The 22455-nt window shown below is 34.1% G+C and overlaps 1 protein-coding gene and 1 long non-coding RNA gene across 22 annotated transcripts in view; one reads left to right on the top strand and one right to left on the bottom strand.

Annotated features, from left to right (window-relative positions):
- Positions 1-22455, top strand: part of LOC105495692 (syntrophin gamma 1) — an 893014-nt gene that overhangs the window by 391925 nt on the left and 478634 nt on the right. The window contains exon 1 of one of the 21 annotated variants that reach the window (XM_071068270.1): positions 15677-15779. The exons of the other annotated variants lie outside the window; for them this stretch is intronic. The gene's annotated coding sequence lies outside the window, so the exon portion shown is untranslated. Of the gene's footprint in view, positions 1-15676; positions 15780-22455 lie in introns of those variants that run through there. 21 annotated transcript variants of the gene reach the window in all.
- LOC105495665 (uncharacterized) lies at positions 192-15304 on the bottom strand. The gene is made up of 4 exons (XR_011607037.1): positions 15168-15304; positions 12941-12971; positions 3252-3356; positions 192-322 (listed from the first exon to the last, which is right to left on the bottom strand). It is a non-coding gene; the product is annotated as an uncharacterized lncRNA (long non-coding RNA).

Below are 22455 nucleotides of genomic sequence, written 5' to 3'. Positions count from 1 at the left end.
AAAGTCTGCATAGAATTATCTGGGTGTGTGTTTTTGTATGTGCTTATCCTATTTGGAGTTTGGAGACTTACCTAGATGTACAAGTTAGTCTTTTTCATCAACTGTGGGAAGTTTTTATTCATTATTTTTCCATTTTCTTCCTTCATCACTCTCTCTTGCCTCTGCATCTTGGACTCATGTTAGACTCAGGTCATTTTGTTTAATGGTGTTCTAATGGACTTTGGGACTTTTTATTTTTCTTTTTACTTTTTGTGCTTTCAATTGAGCGATCTTTATTGATTGATCTTTAGGTTCACCAATTGTCTATTCTGGCAGCTTATATCTGCAGCAAAAAAAAAAAAATGTTATTTCAATATTGTATTTTTGAATTCCAGAATTTCAACTTCTTTTTTTATATGATGTCTATCTCTTTATTGACATTCTATATTTCATAATTTATCATCATCGTACTGTCATTTAATTCTTTAAAAATGGTTTCTTTTAGTTCTTCAAATATACGTACAATAATTGATTTGGAGTCTTTGTCTAGTAAGTCCAACACTGGTAAATTCTCAGGGATATTGATTACTGACACCTTTCTATTTTTAAGCATATCTTATTGTTTTTTCTGGAAATTGGACATTTTATATACTGTTTTATATAATATATTGTTGCAATTTTAGATTCTGACATCCCCTGGGATTGCCATTTTTGTTGTTTTTCTGTTCATTTATTTTGGTCATTTGTTTTCACATAATTTGTCTATACCAATTATCTAAAGTTAGTCTCCGCTGAAACATGTATTTATTGAAGACTCCGCTCCGTTTTTGTTTTTGTTTGTTTGTTTGTTTGTTTGAGATGGAGTCTCGCTCTGTTGCTGAGGCTGGAGTGCAGTGACTCAATCTCAGCTCACTGCAACCTCCGCCTCCTGGCTTCAAGCTATTCTCCTGCCTCAGCCTCCTGAATAGTTGGGGTTACATGCGCCTGCCACCATGCCCAGCTAATTTTTGTACTTTTAATGGAGACAGAGTTTCTCCATGTTGGTCAAGCTGGTCTGCTCAGTTTATTATTCTTACTTTTTAAGCCTGCTTTCGAGGGATTACCTATAGATGAGCTTTGCTTAGTGGTCACCAAAAATTGTGCTTAAACATATATTGACTGACACTTTGCTGATGGACCAGTGTGTGGATTGGGGAACACATTTAATATGGAGGCAGTTTATAGGTCTACCCAGCTTTTAATTTCTGCATGTGTAAGCCATCCTGCCCCACTAAGGGCTCAGTTAGCTGGGCCCTTTCCTGTTGCTTATTAGATGTGCAGACTTCCAGACAACCAACAGTTGTTGTTTCATCACTATTGTGACATCAGCTGTGATGTGTTTCCCTGATTATTTGCCACTGGGATCACTATAATTTTGGCAATGCTCTGGTTAAAGGTTTTTTTCATATTTCACTCAGAATCAAGACTGTCATTTTCTGTGGAGAGTCTGCCTGTCTCCATGATCATCCCTTCCTACTTAAACTACCAAGCAAAACACCATAAACTCCAAATGTTCTTACTGAGGTTCAGTGAATTTTCTTGAATAAATGCCTTTTAATTTATTAATGGATTTAATTTAAAAAGGAATGGATTCCTGTCGTTTTAATGGGAGTATGTTACATATCTTAGGTGTGAACTCCTGAGAAGAGATTAAGTTTTGCCTCCATTTTCTCTCTGTCTTTCATACTCTCATGAGTGATGCCTTTCAGCATGTTACAACACAACAAGGGGGCCCTCACCAAATGCTGAGCAGATGCCAGCACTGTGCCCTTGTACTTCCAGTCTCCAGATCTGTAAGCCAAACAAACTTCTTTTCTTTATAAATCACCCTATGTGCTTTTGGTCAATTTCTAGTGTTCTGAAATAATTGCTTTTGATGATTGTGTACAGTTTTATGATTGCTTCTTTAGAAGAGATTTGCTGAGATGCTCACTTAGCATTTCCGGAATAATGAATACAAGTTTGATGGATAAAATAACTAATGAATGTATTCATATCAAATCATAAGTCAAAATATCGTAAAATTTCTCATTTTAAAAAACATTTAAAATAATTTTATAGTAAGCACATAAACACATATTTATGTTACTACCTTGAAAATCTGTAAATACGTTGGTAGAATTTCTATGGTCTCTGAGATGAGGACTTGTTTTCACAATGGACTCCCAGATTATTTATTAAGTTAATTAATTAGATATTAATTTCTTTTATTCAAATAGTACTTGTTTATAAAAGTGACTGACTTTTAATCACAACATTAAATTAGTTTCTGAGGGTGAGGGTATTTTTAAATTATGATTTTAGAATGTCTTCAGTACATATAGCAAAATTAATATGCTAAAATTTCTCAACTTATTATTTCAATGTTATATAGTAAATAAAGGTAATAAATATATTTTATGATATATTCATAGTTGCTTACTAAATATACAATGGAATATGCTTAAAAATAATGTAAAACTTATGATTTGGCCTAAAATTATTTTGTATTGGCATACACAAAAATAAAACTACCTAACCTATATAATATGTATAATTTCATAGACCATATTAAATCTTCTAGAAATAAGAAATGTATATTTGTAGCATTTTCAAATAGTAGGTGAATTTACAATGCATATGCTTTGGTCGTCTACAAAGGTCTTTTTGTTCTTTTGTTTTCATTATTAAATATATAATTTAAAAAAACAAATTTTTATCTTAATGTTTTAGCTCGTGAAGTTCATTTTGTGCCTGATTATAGACCCGAGAACATCCTCCTCTGTGAGCTGGACATAGGAAGTGTATTCATTTCAGAAACAAGAATTACAATTTCAATATTAATAATTCCATTTGATGTTTTCATTTTTTTTTTTTACTTTAAAAAAGAGTCATATTGAATTGCCAAGCTGCTTTCTTCTATTTTTGCTACATGCAGTAGAATATTGCAGGTCACACTATAGTTATGCCAAAACAGGTATGTTTGCACTTTGCTTTAAAATCCCACATTGGCTCTGTGCTATGTTTCAAGGTCCACTCCAAAACTCATGTTGAAATTTAACTACCATATAATGGAATTAAGAGGGCTGTGCCATCGTGAGTGGATTAATGTCACTCTCATGGGAGTGTGTTGCATGTCTTGGGTGTGAGCTCCTGAGAAGAGAATAAGTTTTGCCCCTATTTTCTCTCTGTCTCTCACACTCTCATCATGTGATGCCTTTCAGCACGTTATAACACAACAAGGGGGCCCTTACCAAATGCTGAGCAGATGACAGCACTCTGCCCTTGGACTTCCAGTCTCCAGAGCTGTGGGCCAAACAAACTTCTTTTCTTTATAAATCACGTTGTTTGTTTGTATTCTGTTATAGAAGTAGAAAATGGATAAAGATATCTCATCTCTACCATGACATTACAGCTTCTTTTGAATTAGTAATTATTTGGATTAACTATAATACTGCACATTATATCAACTGATTTTTTTCTGTAAATAGACTGAAACATTAAAACAAAGATAGAAAAGTTAAAACAAAAGTGCAGGCAAAGATATGACAGGCAATACCAAATAGAAAGAAAGCAGGGGTCACAAACATGATATTTGACAAAATACATTACAGAACAACAACAATAAAAAGCATTTAAAAAAACTAAAAAGTTTATTTTATCCTGCTCCCACACACTTCTAGTTCTTGACTTATATCTTTATTGTCTAAGTAGATAGCTTTTTCATACTATACTCTGTCTAATATAGCCATCATTTCATGATGATCCACCATCAGATAGAATTTGTGTGACCACTATTTCTTATGTCACAATCTCTCTTGTCATTTTGGTTATTTGAACTTTATTCTCTGTTAGATTCTTCGAGTTGCTCACGGGAATTTTTTTTTTCTTTTTTTTTTTTTGAGACGGAATCTCACTCTCTTTTTCCCCATGCTGGAGTGCAATGGCATGATCTCGGCTCACTTCAACCCCCACCTCCCAGATTCAAGCTATTCTCCTACCTCAGCCTCCTGGGTAGCTGGGATTGAAAGGTGCACACCACCACACCTGGCTAATTTTTGTATTTTTGTAGAGGCGGGGTTTCACTATGTTGATGGGGCTGTTCTTGAACTGCTGACCTCGGGTGCTCACAGGAACATTTTATTGAGCTCTTGTATGTTGAAAGGAGTTTGTCGTAGTCTTTGTATTTCTCACATTCTCTTTTTTGAGTATCTTAAATATATTACTGCATTTTCTTTTGGCATAAACTATAGCAATGAAAAACATCTAAGTACAGTCTAATTTTCTTTCTATTATGGGGTACCTGCTCAATATTTGCTTGGGTGATGAAATAATTTTTAATGTTTGTTTTTAAAATCTAGTCTTTTTTACTAGAATGTGTCTTCTTGGTGTTGGTGATTTGGATTTGTTTTGTCCAGGTTTGATGTATTATTCAAATACAAATTTCAAGTTTTGTTTACATTTTAATTTGTGAAAAGTTCTGTGGATGTTTGATGTGTTTGTGCTTGTGTGTGTTTGTGTGTGTGTGTGTATGTATTTCTTCCCTTCCATTATTTTCCCATTATTTTTGTTTTTACTTTTTTTTTTTCCAATGTGGAATTTCGCTATATATGTGTTAGATTGCTTCGTCTGTTACATTTTTTATAATACCCTTTTATTTATCTTACCTAAAAAATTGATTTAAGTAGAACATATAAGCCAAAAATTACTCATTAAAAAGTTTAAGGTTCAATGAATTGGATGTCAAATAATTAGTATCTAGACGAAGAAATCTAAATTTCAGAGTCTCAGAAACCCAGTAGCTCCAATGTACATTTATCCAACCACCAGCATTGCCAAAAATTAACCAGCATCCTGCGTTTTATTTATTTTTTAAAAAACTGTTTCAATAGCTTTGTGGCTAGAAAGGGTTTCTGGTTACATGGATGAATTTTGTAGTGAATTCAGTGATTTTAGTGTACCCATAGTGTACATTTTACCCAATACATAGTTGTTTATACCTAACCCCCACCGTCTTCCGAGTCTCTAAAGTCCATTATGTCACTTTGTATGCCTTTGTGTACCCATAGCTTAGCTCTCACTTATAAGTGAAAATATACAATATTTGATTTTCAATTTCTGAGTACTTTCCTTAGAATAATGACCTCCAGCTTCATCCAAGTTGCTGAAAAAGACGTTATTTCTTTCCTTTTTATTACTGAGTAGTATTCTGTGGTGTATATATACTACATTTTCTTTATTCATTCATTGATTGATGGACACTTGGGTTGGTTCCATATCTTTGCAATTGTAAACTAGGCTGCAATAAACATATGTGTGCATGTGTCTTTTTCAAATAATAACTTCTTTTTCTTTGGGTAGATAGCCAAGTAGTAAGATTACTGAATTAAATGGTAGATCTGCTTTTAGTTCTTTATATACTCTCCATACTGTTTTCCATAGAGGTTGTACTAATTTACACTCTCACCAGCAGTGTATAAGTGTTCCTCTTTTACCACATCCACACGAACATCTATTATGTTTTGACTTTTTCATATTGGCCATTCTTGTAGGAGTAAGGTGGTATCTCATTGTGGTTTTAATTTGCATTTCCCTGATGATTAGTGACGTTGGCCATTTTTTTCTTGTTAGCCATTTTTATATCTTTTGTTCAGAAATGTCTATTTATGTCATTTGCCTACTTTTTGATGGATTTTTTTTTCTGATTTCTTTGAGTTCCATGTAGATTTTGGATACTAGTCCTTTGTTGAATGCATAGTTTGCAAATATTATCTCCCATTCTGTGGGTTGTCTCTTTATTCTTATGACCATTTATTTTGCCATGCAGAAGCTTTCTAATTTAATGAGATCACATTTACTTTTTTTTATTTACTTTTGAGGTTTTAAAATTATATCTGCTTTTAAATTTTACATAAAGGATATTTGCAGTGTGTGCTCTTTTGTGTCTGGCCTCATTCTCTCAACATCATGTTTGTGAGCTCATCAATAATCCTGCGTATAGTTATTCATTACTTTTCATTTATATATGGTGTTTATTTGACCGAATATACCATGATTTAATTCTTTGTAGTTCTGCTAATTAAAATTTGAACTTTTTAACGCTCTTGGCTATTATGAATAGTTCTGACTACCAAAGTTTCAATCTCTTGATGAACCTATATATGCATTCTCTTGTACATAAATGTAGGCAGGGGATTAATGGGTCTTAGGTATGAATGTCCAATTTTAGGTACTGCCATTTTTCCAAAGTGATTGTACCTAGGGTTATATGAGATATTTAAACACTGTTCAACACAATTAGAATTGTATATATTTCATTATTATTATTATTTAATTAGATTATATGTAGTGGTATTGCATTATAATTTTAATTCATATTTTCTCCATTTATTTTTTATTTAAAAAATTACCTCTCTTCCATCTTTCTGTTTTAAGGAATTTTCTATTTTTTTTTTATTTTCCTCTTAGCCTTTATGTCTGAAAAAAGTATTTTATTTATGAAATAAAATATATTCCTGTGTTTCATCACTTGATTTTTGTTTTTACTTCCAGTTTATGTCTTTATTTTATTTTTCATCATCTTCTTAGCTCATTTTGAAACATTGGGCCAAAATTTTCATCTATTTATGGGCATGTCCTATGCTAATGTTGCCTCTAAATACATTATTCTGTCCTCAATCTTTTTCTTGTATCAGCTTTATATGTAATTCAATGATAATTTCTTTCTATTCTTCATTTTGTACATGTTATTTAGTTATAGCTGAACTTTTAGGAAAGAGGGTACATAAGGCTTTTTTTCCTAGCTTCGTGGCATTAGAGATTTTTCTGTTGTCCTGTGAATTGTTTTAAAAGGCACGGTCTCACATTCTGAGATGTCTTGGATCTGTTCTAACATTTCAGCTTTCTCTTTGCCCATATTTTTCTTATTCCTTCAATGAGAAATATGTTGCTAGAGGTTTCTCTCAGCTCAGGACTTTGTTCTAGAAGAAAGCTTGGACTGGACAGTAAGTTCACTCCCTCACAATTGCAGTGATGCTGCAATTCCTTGCATTGTCTGGTTTGTTTTGTTTTATCGTTGTCCTGCAAGCAATCTTTGGAAATGCTCACAGGACTCAGATGGTTCCAGCACCTTCAGACTTCATCAGAGACCCCTTTCACTCTGGTAGTAATTTGAAACAAAAACACTTCAAGTTTCATCTTTTGTTCTCAAATTAGTACATTGTACTTTCCAGAGAGTTCCTATAAGTGGTATTAGTTTTTCTTTATTTACTTCTTCCATAGTCATGAGAGATTTCTCTGTTTCTCTCTGCTTCCTCCACACAGACACTAATGCCATGCCAGGCCTATAGAGTTCACTTGTATTTTCTTCTTGACCAAGCAAGCACATTGGGGTGTGTACAGCTATCATATCTCCTTTTGTGTGGTCATTGTTATAGATGTTGACCATATTTTAACATTTTATATATAATCAATCTTCTCATTTTCAGGGAGATTTAAGAATGTTAAAAAATCTAAATTGTCACCACCTCCATCTTCTTTCTGTTTTCTTTTAAGATTTGTAATATTCAAGTTCTATTAAATATATAGTCAGCTGAATAGAGCACACTACTGTTAATTTAATGTCATTGTTTCTAATGGATAATATGTTATACCTACTCATTTATGTGTTATTAAATGCTTGATAAAATAAAAGTTGTTATCATTTCACAATTTCCGTAGATACTGATGTCTTCTAACAATTGGCTCTTAAAGTCAGAAATGTTATTTAGACACTTTTGTTCTTGCTAACTTTATGCCCTCATTTTCCTGGCAAATGATTTCCAGAGCTAGATAATTATACAAATGATGTTTTGTTTTCTAAAAAAATGCTTCTATTCATAAAGTAGATTTTTGTGTGTTATAACTAGGAAGAGATAGTTTTGATCTACACATCCAAGATAACTTTAAAAGGCTTTCCTGGGAGAACACAAATGTGTCTTCACAAATTCTAGGCATTTATAGTCATCTGGAAAGAGCTAATACTTAGAAGAAATAAAAAATATTTTTCTAAAGATATTTTACAACATTCATAACCTTTTACTGAGTTTAATCAAGCTTAAAGTTCAGAAGAAGATGAAGAAAACCACACTCTCTTTGTTATTGTTATGTATTTGAAAGGACACCTAGGTTTAAGTTTCTTTTGAAATCTGTGTATCATTTTCGGAAGCAAAAATGACAGGATTTCATGATAAGAAGGAAGCCACGTATTTATTCTTTTCTCTCAGGTTTTTGAGCTCCTAAATATTAAACAGACTTTGCCTCTTTCTTTTTTAAGAAAAAAATTACACTGTCCTGTAAAAATGTATTGATTATTTCAAGAAGAGAAAGTCAGATGGTTTTGATTCCTTTGGCCCACATAGTTAAATGCAAAGCTAATGCTGGGAAAACAAATGAATTTGGTATCAGATGTTATTTTACTGTGCTCATACTTCAAGGAGATGAGTGGGGAATTTTGACATGCAAGCTGTATTCATTAATTTAGGATAAATTGATTATATCTTTCTTGGTAATAAAACTTCAAAAAGCTACAGAAGTGGCAGGTTACATTGGGGGCTGGAACAAATAAGCCATATCTTAGTAGTGGTTTAGGTATGCAGCTATTTTAAAGAAGAGTGAGGAAGTGGAGATGAAAGGAAAATGCATGTAGAATTTAGCTTTAACCAATTATCTTCCAAAAATGTTTAAGACCTTAGAAGCTAAGAATTTTAATACTTAATATCAGGAAAAAAATGTTTCTTAATGCAACAATGAATTAATTCCCTGTCTGCAAACTCCATTGACCAGTATCCAAAAAATATTGGACTGAGACAATTAACTGGAAAACATTGTGTTTTAACTTCTGTGGTATTAATATCAAAAGTAAAAATTCAGTGTCTATGTTCGTAAAAATAGTCAAACAGCCCATTTTATTTAATCAATATTAATTGAAACTCAATCTGTGTTTGAGCATATCCACTTGCATATGCATTTATCTATAAGATCCTCATACATCTAAGCTTACACTTTAAACTGAACATTGTCCTTTAAATTGGTCATATGGGGAAGGAGTTTACCTATTCCAACGATGTGGCATTGCTTGAAATATCTGTTTTGTTTTATGTCAAACTTGTTACCTGGATTCTTCTCTAGTTTTATTAAATAAAATAATTATGGATTCCTTGGAGTGTTATAACATTTAAATTTCAAAGGATAAAGATTTTAATTGCTGAGGAAAATTGCAGAAATACATTCTGAAAGCAGTTCTAAGAGTAGAATTTCAAGAATCTTAAACTATTGCAATTTTATTTAATGTAAGTATCCTGGCTGGGCTTGGTGGCTCACCCATGTAATCCCAGCACTTTCGGAGGTCGAGGCGGGCAGATCACCTGAGGTTGGAAATTCAAGACCAGCTTGACCAATATGGAGAAACCCTTTCTCTACTAAAAATACAAAATTAGCCAGGTGTGGTGGCACATGCCTGTAATCCCAGCTATGCAGGAGGCTGAGGCAGGAGAATCACTTGAACCTGGGAGGCAGAGGTTGCAATGAGCTGAGACCATGCAGTTGCATTCCAGCCTGGGCAACAAGAGCAAAACTCTATCCCAAAATAAATACATAAATAAATATAAGTATCCTTTGAAAGTGAGTCTGTGAAGCTATTAAAGTGTTCTTACATAAGATTTGATATGTTGGTTAAACAATTAATATTGTGAGATAAGATATACATACCAGTATAAAATACACATTTCCCATATATAATGTGTGTGTATAATTGAATCATGAAATGTCATAGCTAAATAGGGTCTTACAGTTAATCTATTTCAGCGTTCAATTGCCACCTCCTGCCTTTAGACAAATGAGGACACAAATGTCCAGAAAATTTTATTTCAAGATCACACAGCTACTTAAGGCTTGAGCCAAAATTATGTCCTGACTTCTGATTCATTGCTTATTTCACTGAGGCATGATTCTTTCTAAAAGTGTTATGAGCCTTCCTATGAACTCAAAATTACTGCTTTTAAGTTCCGTTTTTCTTTCGTTTTATACTTGGCTATCTAAGGTTTGTGTTCCCTCTGTGTGTTCTCCACCATCCCATTTATCTCACATAGTTAAGGGACTGTGGCTGCAGCCAAGCCTGAATAATTGGATACCTCTGTCAGCATTTATTATCAAGGACTGCAAGAACCTACACAGTGTGCCACTTTAGGAAAGGTTATGTTCCGTTGTAGACAGCAATATGTGTGCCGATTAACCTCCAACTTCACATTTTAAATGCAGAACCTAAGTGCTTTTATAATCACGTTTTGATGAGGTGTGTGTTTATGTATGGGTTTTGACTGAAAGCAAAATTAACCTTTTCTTAGCAGGATCCCTTGAGTGGATACATTAAGTAGGTTGTGTGCCTAGGGTTACAAATCATCTTTTACATACAAAAGTCTTATTCTTAAAATATGTCTTTTTGGTATGCATAATGTGACTGAAAATATAAATGCTTTGAGCCTATGTACCTTGAAATTCTGAAAATATACTTCAAAATATTAAATTGTTATCCACTATAACTGGTTCAATTCTCTTTATATGTATATTTCTTATGAACTCTTATAATCAGGTTTTGATGAGGTGTGTGTTTATGTATGGGTTTTGACTGAAAGCAAAATTAACCTTAACAGGATCCTTTGAGTGGATACATTGAGTAGGTTGTGTGACTAGGGTTACAAATCATCTTTTACATACAAACATCTTATTCTTAAAATATGTCTTTTTGGTATGCATAATGTGACTGAAAATATAAACGCTTTGGGCCTATGTACCTTGAAATTCTGAAAATATATTTCAAAATCTTAAATTGTTATCCACTATAACTGGTTCAGTTCTCTTTTTATGTATATTTCTTATGAAATCAACAAAGAAAACATTCTTAAAAGTAGGCAAGTGTTGGAAAATTGTATCTTGAGATTATTCTCAAAAATATTCTGTAGAAAATACATGGAAATACACTTTGTATAATTTTTGACTCACCCAAGAGTAATGTGAAATATTCAGTTAGGTAAGTTGCCAGGGTAACCAAGTAGTAGTCTTTGCATTTAATTTCTCTAGTTCAGTTATTTGATATTTGTGCATTATCTGTTCTCCTGGGATCACTGCAGACTCTTAATTATCCCCATTAATGGAGAGGACTGGAAGAATAGATTCTCCATAATAACAGTAACGAAAGGTAGTGTGCATATGATTCTAGAATGTATTTTGTGAAGAATATGTTTTTGTATGTTTTCAAAGTAGAAAACAATCCGGCTGTATGACAATGGACAAGTTACATAGTCTACTCTGGGTTTCACTGTGGGTTCAGTGTTCCTATTTTGAAAATATAAAAATTTAATAGTAAATCCAAAGCTATTAGAGTGAGTATTATCTGTGATTTCAGTGATATTGTAAAAAATTAAACCAACAAATACTTTTAGTTCCCCCCATCTATCTGTTCTGGTCAATTCCTTGCTAGTCTTATTTCCAAGAAGATGAATGTTTAGTGATTGTCTCAAAATAACAGAGATAGATGGCCCCAATGAGAGATAGCTTATTTCTCCAATAGTCTTGATATGAAATTTTGGTATAATTTTTTAAATTCTAGATAAAATATAATATTTTATGCACAATGAATTCAGAAATATGTAAGGTGAGTAACAGAGTAAAATTGAAAATCCAAGCCGGATCTGGAAGCTGGCACTTCAGCTGCCTCAAGGAGGAAACAGATTGTGGAAAAAGGAAGGGTCTTTCAGTCAGTAGCCAAGGGTTTGGGTTAAAAAGTACTACGATTATGAAAAATTTCAAGCATATACAAAAACAATAAAAATAGCATAATAAACCACCTCATACCAATTACTAAACTTCCACATGGCAAAATATGTTCATCTATACCTTTTCTCAATTCCTAACATGCCTTCCAGTATTATTGTGAAACAAAAACCGGGGAACAATACAATTTCGTCTATAAGGTTCTCCACTAGGCATATGTTAACTATAAGGGATTTAAAACATAAATATAATAAAATATAACTATCTTACCCAAAATTACTAATATCCAGTTAGGTTTCAGATTTGAGGAATTTAAAGTTTAACAATCACGTGCAGTCAGATGCCCTATGTTTGTGGTTGGGAGAATTAATATTGTTAAAATGTCCATACTACCCAAAGCAATCTACAGATTCAGTGCAATCCCCATCAAAATTCCATGGTAATCCTTCACAAAAGTAGAGCACACATGGGGAAAGGACAGTCTCTGCAATAGATGCTGTTTGGAAAACTGGCTATTCACATGCAAAAGAATGGCACTGGACCCTTAGCTCACTCCATATACAAGAATAGACTAAAAATGGAGTGTAGTCTGAAATGTAAGATCTGAAACTATAAAACTATTCAAAGAAAAACTTAGAGGAAAAGCTGCATGATATAGGCTAGGCAATGATTTTTTGAATATGACCCCAAAAGCACAGGAAACCAAAGCAAAAATGCACAAAAGGGGTTTCATCAAACTAGAAAACTTCTGCACTGCAAAGTAAACAATTTAACCCAGCAAAAAGACAACCATAAATGGAGAGAAAAAATATTTGCAAATTATACTTTGATAAGGGGTTAATATTCAAAATATGGAAGGAATTCAACTCCATAGCAGGAAAACTATGCTATTAAAAAATGGGCCAATGATCTGAATCGACATATCTAAAAAGAAGACATACAAATGACCAAAAATAAATGAAAAAATGTGCAACATTGTTAGTCATCAGAGAAATGCAAATGGAAACCAAAATGAGCTATACCCCACACAAGTTAAAATGGCTATTTTATTTTCAGTTTATTTTATAATGCCAAAATTCTATTAAACATATTTTTAAAAACTGGTGTTTGAAATATATGTCTTTTATATACTTACAGTTGCTTTAAATTATTTTATTCTGGATAACCTAAACAGACACAAAAAAACAATGTAAAGAACTGAGAGTGATCAATATCTTCTTTTATCTCCCCTTATCATAATTTGTTTTCCAGAAATATTTAAAAGTAAGTTTCGACACCCTCTTATTTCTACCTCAGATACTTCAGTGTGCATATCTGAAACACAAGGATTATTTTTCCACATAACTAGCTTGGCAATATCATGCTTTAAAAAAATATTGATAAAAGATTTATCAGTATTTAATAGCCAATCCATTTTTTAATATATATATATTTTAATTTTCCCCATGCTGTCTTTTCAATCTTGGTTTCTCCATTTAAAACACAGACAAGCCTTTACGTTGTTAGGTATCCCCATTGCCATTAGCTCATCCAGTCATTCCCTCTAGGCCCCTTCAGTGGACAGAGTTACTTATTAAAACCAAGGAGAACATTCCGTTTCAAATCTGGGTTCAGTGTTTTTATTTAATTTTCTTGAGTTGATTATTTCATCTTTACTCCCTGATACTATAAATCTTGTTGTTGTTGCTGTTGTTGATTTTTTTAAAATTCACTGGCTCATTTAAAGTTTTCCTTTTTATCTCTAGTTTTCATCAACTTGATTGGGACATGCTTAAGTGTAGTTATTTTCATTTTTTTTGTGCTTAAGCTTTATTGGGATTCTTGGATCCATGGATTTATAGGTTTCACCAAATCAAACATTTTTGAGCCTTTAATAAAAGTCCCTCTTCCCTCTTTTACTCTAGGCATTCTAATTAAGTGCACAGTGACTGGAATGTCTGAAGGAGATAATTTTCAATGAAAGACTTTGGGAGCCTTATTAGGCACACTTATAACAAGTAAAAAACCAACCAGTCATTCATTTGAAGAAAATATATTGAGAGGTATCGATGGAGATACGAATCTCATCAAACAGTTTCAAAGTTTTTGCTATTTCCTGAAAGTGCCTTATTTCTAAAATCATGCTTTTCTTTATGTTATTTCATCAATCTGAAATGATCTATATCACCTCTTCCTTTACCCCATGTTGAAATGTAAATAATTATATAACAATTTCAAATGTTATTTCTTTTACAAAGATTTGTGTAATCTCCCCAATTAAATGTGATATCTTCTAACTCTACACTTGGTTTATGCCTTTTTGAGTACTTTTACTTCACCTAGTGTTGTAAGCACTGGTGAACTTTTCTATCTACTAGGTGATCATTACCTTGAGAGCAAGACAATGTGTTACAATTTTTCTACCCCTTATGGTACTGCTTCTAACTATAGTGTTTTGATAGATTGACAGCATTAAACTCATTGATTGTAATTTATTAAATAATTCATCAAAAAATTTATTTACTAAATATTGTGAATGGATTGCCTTAAGAAATGAATTTAAAAAGTCATTTAACTTTATTATAATGTTCTTGTGTATATATATATTATTTATAATTTCTAAAATGCAAGATAAGGGATAGAGCTGCAATGGTCACTGAGGAATGTTAATTTATCTTCAGTTTGTTATGTCTATGGTGCAGTGTTGAGTGCAATTCAATTTTATTTCTCATACATAGCCTATGGGAAAGGAACAGTATCATTGCTTTATGGGAGCCAATAGGAGATATTTTATATGTTGATATGAGTAATTACTTTTAAATATACTTCATAAATACCTTAGTAGCATTCAAATTTTGTATGAACTTTACTGGCATTCCCCACAAATTATATAGTGTATAGTAAAAGAAAAATTAACTGTATTGATCGTATTATGCAACATTATTGAGAATTATTTTAAGAGTAGATAAAAAAATGCAAGATATAATGAACTAATACTGTAGGTATTGAAAATGATAGTGGAGAATCATATTGAAATGTTGAGTGAAATGACAAAATGCAGATTGCTTCAATAAACAAAACAGAAAACCTGTAGTGTAGGGCTGAAATGAAGCATACTTCAAGTATGTAGTGATTCTAACAATGTTTACTTTCTCTTGGACACTTATAGTGAAAATAGGTATGCCTTCTTAACTATCTTTCATTCAAAACCATTGAAAAGAAAATCGTAGTAATACTAAGGATGCATCCCATCAAAGCTCTGCTCTTGTTATTCCTACCATGAACACCTACACTGCAATCAAGCACAACAATTCACAGATGTGAGCTACAGTATGCTGATAAGCACATTTCTACCATTTAGATTCTCATCAAATAAATACTACCTGGAAGTTCAGAAAAGTGGAAACTGAATGTGAGAAGACTTCACTCAAAGAAGAAAAATCTCGCAAGTGTTATTCCCAATTTTTTGATTCATATCACATTTCAGTTGCTTTTCAAGAAGCCAACTTTTTAATTCTTTCTTCTTCAGACATCATGTGACATGGTTACCTTACTTAATGCCATTATTCTTTCATTTATATTTAATCTTCTCTCAGTCTTGTCACTGCAAGTCATCAATTCAAAACGTTTAAAAACAATGAGGTAAAACACAATAAACTTTTGTACTGATTTTCCCAGCTTACATAATTTGGTAAACACAGTAGACTCCTTGATGATGCCAGAGCATATTTGTTAGAAAAAAAAGTTTCAGTTCGAGCATGAAAGTTGGGCGCATATTCTCGATCTCCTATGATGTCATACTGTGTCCGGAATTGTTGGGTTCTTAGTCTCACTGACTTCTAGAATGAAGCCGCGGAACCTCACGGTGAGTGTTACAGTTCTTAAAGATGGTGTATTCAGAGTTTGTTCCTTCAGACATTCAGTTGTGTCTGGAGCTTCTTCCTTCCGGTGGGTTCATGGTCTCGCTGTCAGGAGTGAAGCTGCAGACCTTCGTGGTGAGTGTTACAGCTCTTAGTGGACCGAAAGAGTGAGCAACAGTAAGATTTATTGCAAAGAGCGAAAGAACAAAGCTTCCACAATGTGGAAGGGGACCCAATGGGGTTCCCACTGCCTAGCTGAGGAACCCTGCTTTTATTCCGTTGTCTGGCCCCACCCACATCCTGCTGATTGGACCATTTTACAGAGAGCTGATTGGTCCGTTTTGACAGAGTGCTTGCAGTGAGTCCTTGAGCTAGACACAGAGTGCTGATAGGTGTGTTTACAATCCTTGAGCTAGACACAGAGTGCTAGACAGAAAAGTTCTCTAAGTCCCCACTAGGTTAGCTAGATGCAGAGTTAGCTAGTTACAGAGTACCAATTGATGTATTTACAAACCTTGAGCTAGGCACAGAGTACTGATTGCTGTATTTACAATCCTTGAGCTAGATACAGAGTGCTGATTGGTGTATTTAGGATCCTCTAGCTAGACATAAAAGTTCTCCAAGTCCCTACCAGATTAGCTAGATACAGAGTGCTGATTGGTGCACATAAAATCCTCCCACTAGATATAAAAGTTCTCCAAGTCTCCATTCAGCTCAGGAACCCAGCTGGCTTCACCTAGTGGATCATGCATCCGGGCTGCAGGCAGAGCTGCCCACCAGTCTGGAGCCGCAGCCTGCACTCCTCAGGCTTGGGCTGTCGATGGGACCAGGCGCCACCGGGGGCGACATCAGTAGGGGAGGCTCAGGCTGAGGGGGAGCCCACCGCAGTGGGGGAGCTCAGACATGGCGGGCTGCAGGTCCCGAGCCCTGCCCTGCGGGGAGGCCCGGCGAGAATTTCAGTGCAGCCCCAGCGGGCCGGCACTGCTGCGGGCCCGGCGCACCCTCCACAGCTGCCTGGCTGGGGTGCTAAGCCCCTCACTGTCCTGGACCAATGGCGCTTGCCAGCCGCTCCATGTGCGGGGCCCGCCGAGTCCACACCTGCACCTGCTGGAATTCGCACTGGTGCGGGAGTGTGGCACGCAACAGCAGTTCCCGCCAGCGCCTGTCTCTCCACACCTCCCTGCAAGCAGAGGGAGGAGGCTCCAGCCTCAGCCCTCCCAGAGAGGGGCTCCCACGGTGCCGTGGCAGGCTGAAGGGCTCCTCAAGCACAGCCAGAGTGGACTCCGAGGCCGAGGAGTCGCTGAAAGTGAGGGCTACTAGCACATTGTCACCTCTCAATACCATGTGACCATGATCATGTCTACTTAATTCATTTTTAATGTTTTGATGTACTTGAATTTAGAACTTGACAGAATGAGGAATTAGTGCCTTTACTAATGTTACCATTTTAAAATGTCACAAAACCTAATTAAGAGTACTACAAGTTATTGAAACATTCTTTATATGGCTTCTTGTTTGGTCACTATGTTATATAGCAAATTTGTTCAAAGAATGGAATTTATAAAGAAATTTTAAAATAATTTCATTTTCTGCTGATGGCAAACTTCTCATGGCCTAGGGCATATGACAAAGAATATGTTTAATAATTCAGCAAATGATGAGAAAATAATATGTTCCAAACAATCCAGTTAGTACTAAGGATGTCATTCTAATCTAGATAAGTATACAGTTGATTGCAGAGGGATATGTACTAGATAATACAATGAGAACTTGGAAACACAGTAAGAGTATGCAATCAACAAATACATATTGAACAACCACTATGACCAAGCACTGTGCTGAAATTTATATATGCCAAAATTCCAGTAATAGTGGAACAATATTTCTACTGGAAAATGTTTAAAAAAATTAATGGAGATAGTACTTAATCTGCATTTTGAAAGATAAGTATGTTGTTAAATGAAGAGGAGTTCAAGATTTCACTGCTAAAGAAACAATGATTATAAAGGTCTAAGCTGAATCTATATTTAAAAAGTAGTGAGTGATTGTCACCAAAGCCCAAGATAAGTGGGGAGGAGAAGGAAAGGCTATTGGAGGTGCTTTTGATAAATATGTGGTAGATTCCTTACGGGGATTATTTCCTTTAAGAGAACCTTTTCTGTTCTGGTAGGGTAAGCTTCAACCCAGCCAATAGAGTTATCTATTAGTATTAGCAAAAACTTTTATCCTTTGCAAGCTGGCATGTCGGTGAAGTCTATGCCAGGTGACATAGTTTGTCCAGAACAATCCTGATTATATCACTGTTTCTGAAATCATGATTGACAGTGTCCTTTTTCACTCCCAAAAGCTTCTTTGGTCTGAAGATAAAGTGCAAGGTTATTTTCTATAGAAAAGTTAACTTTCAGAATTCTACACATCAGTCCCTTAGCAACAGTAAACAGCAGAAGACTCTACGTGGAAAAATAATGCACATGCCTATCCTTACGATAATCCTGGCAGCAACGTGAAGAATAGTCAGGAATGAGACTGAAATAGGATGATGGTGTGTGAAACAGTGTTAGCACAAACAGAAACAAAGGAGTTTGAATTAGAGCAATGCAAGTGGGAAGGAGAGGAGTCCTAACATAGGAAGAATTTGGTCTTTTTTGTGTCTTCTCTGGAAAAGAGCTAGAACACATTCTTACTTTCCTTTTCTTCTCTATTTGTGTTCTCATGACATCGTTTGCCTATTCAGAACACATCACTTATTGTCTGAGTTGTAATTACTACGGGCTTGTCTTGCTCCCTGGACTTGAGAGTAGGAACTGTCTCATGTCACTTTTGCTAGTCTGTTCTTGTAGGTGTTCTCAACATGTGCAAGGCAATCTACAAGTATGTGTAAAAGAATGTTTGAAGGTAATTATATAATTGTGCCAGTGTGGAATGCATTGGATACAATGCCTAACTGCATAAAAAGCATCAGTATTTGTTTAACTTGAGAACACATACTGACACGCTCCTCTTGGCCTGGATCTTGTTTACCTCCCTAAAGCTCCATCTACTGAATTTTCCAACTCATTTTCCTCAGAGAAAGAAAGATAATGCCTGATTCATTGCCCTCCATCACTTCACAGCAGAGAACTAATCTCTCAATTACTCATAATACAAATGGCACTGTGTGACTCCCATGGTAAGCCTCTGCACTATTTTTCTCCAAAGGATGTTAATGGGGGACAAAGATCTCTGCTTCCGATACCACTGGGAAAATTTCCTTAAGTAGATTTGAGACACAGAGCCTTTCCTGTCAATTCCTGAATTGTGTTATCTGTGGAAATTTAGACTATAGAGCCATGGATATCAGTTCTAATGTACTGAAATACACATTCTATATATGTGTGTGCAACAATGTGTTTACGTAAAAAATAATACATGCACATCCATCCTGTCATCAACCTTCTATTATAATATGCCTCTCTTTTTGAGGACTTTTCAAGGTGGTATTGCATATATTTTCTATTTCAATTCTATTATTCCTACGTTTTATCAACTAGAATACATATATGTATTCTATCTGTGTATATATATGTGTATTCCTATATATATGTATATGTGTGTATATATACACAGAACACATATGCCCATGTGTTATATATATCTATGTATACAGATAGATATATATACATATAATGTATTTATTCTATTTGTTTACCTTGTGTTATAGCTCCTATAGGAAAGCCAAGACAAAAGCTTGATTCTATTTATTTAATGATTTTTGGAAATGATTTTATATTTTTAGTAGAAATATATACTTACAAAAGTACAAAAATTAGCTGGACGTGGTGCTGTAATCCCAGCTACTCGGGAGGCTGAGACAGGAGTATTGCTCGAAACTGGGAGGTGGAGATTGCAGTGAGCCGAGATCGTACTACTGCACTCCAGCCTGGGGGACAAAGCAAGACTCCGTCTCAAAAATAAATAAATATATGCATGCATACATACATACATACATACATACATACATACATACATAAAACAAAATGCTACTGATTTTTGTATGTTGATTTTTTTATACTACAACTTTACTGAATTTGTCTAATAGTCTTTTAGGGAAGTCTTTAGGTTTTTCCAAATATAAGATTACAACATCTGCAAACAAGGATAGTTTGGCATCTTCCTTTTCAATTTGTATGGCCTTTATATCTTTAACTTATCTGATTAATCTTGCCATCTTGCCAATACTTCAGTACTATGTTGAACAACAGCGGTGAACGTGGGTAGCCTTGTCATGTTCCAAATCTAAGAGAAAAGGTTTTTTTTAAGTTTTTCCCCATTCAGTATGAAACCGTCTGTGGGCCTGTCATATATAACCTTTATTATGCTGAAGTATGTTGAATTTTATCAAAAGCTTTTTCACCATCAATTGAAATGATCATATGGTTTTTGTCCTTCATTCTGTTGATACAATGTATCATATTAATTGATTTGCATATGTGGAACCATTCTTGAATCCCTGGGATAAATCCCACATGGTTATGATGAATGATCTCTTTAATATATTGTTGAATTTGGTTTGCTAGTATTTTGTTGAGGATATTTACATCAATATTCATCAGAAATATTGGCCTGAAGTTTTCTGTTTTTGACGTGCCTTTGTCTGGTTTTGGTGTCAGGGTAATACTGGCCTTGTAGAATAAGCTTGGAAGTATTTGCTCTTCCTCTGTGTTTCAGAACAGTTTGAGTAGGATTGGTGTTAGTTGTCTTTCAATGTTTGGTAGGGTTTAGCAGTGAAGACATTGGGTTCTGGACTTTTCTTTACTGGGAGACTTTTTATTAAGGCTTCAATCTCATTCTTTGTTATTGGTCTGTTCGGGGATTGGATTTCTTCATGGTTCAATCATGATAGGTTTTATGTGTCTAGGAATCTGTTCATTTCTTTTAGATTTTCTAATTTATTGGCACAAAGTTGCTTATAGAAGCCACTAATGATCTTTTGAATTTCTGCCATATCAATTGTAATGTCTCACTTTTCATCTGTGATTTTATTTATTTGGCTTTCTCTTTTTTTCATAGTCTGACTAAAGATTTGTCAATTTTGTTTATCTTTCATAAAACCAACTTTTTGTTGAATTGATCTTTTGTATTGTTTTCTTCATTTCGATTTCATTTAATTCTGCTCTGATCTTTATTATTTCTTTTCTACTACTTTTGTATTTGGTGTTCTGTTGACATTTCTGGTTCTTTAGGATGCATCACTGGGTTATTTATTTAAAAGTTTTCTTCTTTTTTAATGTAGGCACTTGTAGCTATAAATTTTCATCTTTGAACTGTATTTGCTACATCCTACGGATTTTGATATGTTGTGTTTCCAAAACCATTTGTTTAGAGAAATTTTCCAATTTTCTTCTCATGTTTTTCATTGACCCACTGGTCTTTCAGTATTATATCATTTCATTTTCATGCGTTTGTTTAGTTTCCAAAATTCTACTTGTTACTTATTTCTAATTTTATTCCATTGTGCTCATAGAAGATACATGACATTATTTCATTTTGTTGTATATTTTAAGATCTATTTTGTGGCTGAATATATGGTCTGTCTTTAAGAATGATCCACATGCTGAGGAAAAAAAAATATGTATTTTGTGGCTGTTGGGTGAAACGTTCTGTAACATTACATGAATGTACCTAATACACATATAGGACCTTTTGGTTTATAGCACAGATTAAGTCTGACATTTCTTTGCTGATTTGCTCTCTGAATGATCAGTCCAACGCTGAAAGTGAGGTTTTGAAGTATACAGCTATTATTGTGTCGAGGTCTATCTCTCTCCTTAGCTTTAATAATATTTGCTATGTGTATCTGGGTGCTCCAATGTTGGGTGCATATATGTTTACAATTGCTGTATCCTCTTGCTGAATTGACTCTTTTATCATTATATTACCTTGTCTCTTTTTATAGTTTTATCTTGAAATCTATTTTTGTCTGATATAAGTGTAGTAACTCCTGCTCTTTTTTTTTTGGTTTTAATTTGCATGGAACATCTTTTTCCATCCCTTTATTACCAGTCTATGTGTGTCTTTGTATGTGAAGTGTGTTTCTTGTAGGGAACAGGTTATTGGGTCTTTTCTTTTAATTCATTTAGCCACTCTATATTTTTGACTGGAGAGTTTAGTCCATTTAAATTCAATGTTATTATTAATAAGTAAGGACTTACTCCTGCCATTTTTTGTTTTCTTGTTGTTTTGTGATCATCCTTCCTTCTTTCTTTCCTGTCTTCTTTTTAGTGAAGGTGACTTTCTCTGGTAGTTTGATTTAATTTATTGCTTTTTATTATTTGTATACCTGTTGTGTGCTTGTAGATTTGAGGTCAAAATGAGGCTTGAAAATAATATCTTATAACTTATTATTTTAAACTAATGATAGCTTAACAATGATTGTGTAAACATACAAGCAAAACGAAAACTAATATAAGCTGTACACTTTAACTTTGTTCCTCCAATTTTTAAGTTTTTGTTGTTTCTATTTATATCTTATTTTACTTTTTCGTGTCTATTTCTTAAAAATGTGTTGTAGTTATTATTTTTGATCAGTTCATCTTTTAGTCTTTCTACTTAAGAGTAGTTTATACATCACAATTACAATGTTATAATATTCTCTGTTTTCTGTGTACTTACTATTACCAGTGAGTCTTGTGCTTTCGGATTCGGGTGTTTTTAATTGCTTCTTAACATCCTTTTTTTCAGATTGGAGAATTGCCTTTAGCATTTCTTATAGGTCAGGTCTGGTGTTGATAAAATCCCTCAGGTGTGTTTGTCTGGGAAGGTCTTTATTTCT

The sequence above is a fragment of the Macaca nemestrina genome, chromosome 8 (genome assembly GCF_043159975.1).
Source record: "Macaca nemestrina isolate mMacNem1 chromosome 8, mMacNem.hap1, whole genome shotgun sequence".
Lineage (NCBI taxonomy): Eukaryota > Metazoa > Chordata > Mammalia > Primates > Cercopithecidae > Macaca > Macaca nemestrina.
Note: the sequence above shows the minus strand (reverse complement) of the source record. Positions and strands in the feature narration are given on the sequence as shown.